General features: G+C 56.5%; 1 protein-coding gene across 1 annotated transcript in view; it reads right to left on the reverse strand.

The window, feature by feature from the left end:
* SLC6A1 (solute carrier family 6 member 1) overlaps positions 1–788 on the reverse strand; it is a gene marked incomplete in the record, with an annotated part of 48,438 nt that overhangs the window by 7,042 nt on the left and 40,608 nt on the right.

A 788-nucleotide genomic window follows, 5' to 3' on the forward strand; every position in this document is an offset into this window, starting at 1 on the left:
CGCTGAGGTTTCTGGCCTGGGCACTGGACAGTGGAGGCCTTCCTGTTTGGGGGAGTATGTGTGTTTGAGTATCTGGGTGGGTGGGAGTGTCCAAAAGACCAGAAGTAACCCTGGGATGAGAAAGACAGAGACTGTCACCTCCTCGTGTCTGGCCCTGAACAAGGGTGACAGCTGGGCAGTTCCAGAGAAATGAGACAAGGGATCCCCAGAAGGGGAGGATAGAAATTCCTCTCCACAAGACCAGCCGAATTTCCCAAGGGCAAGACATACCAGCTCCCGGGCTGTGCACACAGGGGGTCCCTCTGTTTGCTGAGCTGAGTAGGAAGACTAGGGATGCCTGGGACTTCCCTTGAGCCCTGTGACAGTGATGACTGTGTGGCAAGCAGAGTGGGCATAGCACACTTGGTGAGAGCGTTTTTGGAGACAGGACAAAGCATGGATTTGGGGGGTTTGCATCATGGTGGCGGCCATGTCCCAGGTGGAGCAAAGGGGAAGGAGTGGGTCTTCTCCACAGTTTAGGATTGCGCTCCTAGTGCCAGGATGGCCAGAAGACTAAGAGCCCAGGCTTTGGGGCCAGCCAGACCAGGTTCAAACTCCAGATCCGCTCCCTTTCTAGCTCCATGACCTTGGGCCGGTGATGTGGCTGAGCCTCGGTATCCTCATCTATGAACTGGGGACAGATAACATCAGCCTCTGTCCCAGGGCAGGGAAGATTCAGGGTAGGTCCATGTACACTGCTCAGCCTGCTCCTGACGAATGGCGAGCTGAGCGCTGGAGGCCAGCAGGCC

Source organism: Tupaia chinensis, unplaced genomic scaffold (assembly GCF_000334495.1).
Source record: "Tupaia chinensis unplaced genomic scaffold, TupChi_1.0 Scaffold000333_1, whole genome shotgun sequence".
In the NCBI taxonomy this organism is placed as follows: Eukaryota; Metazoa; Chordata; class Mammalia; order Scandentia; family Tupaiidae; genus Tupaia; species Tupaia belangeri.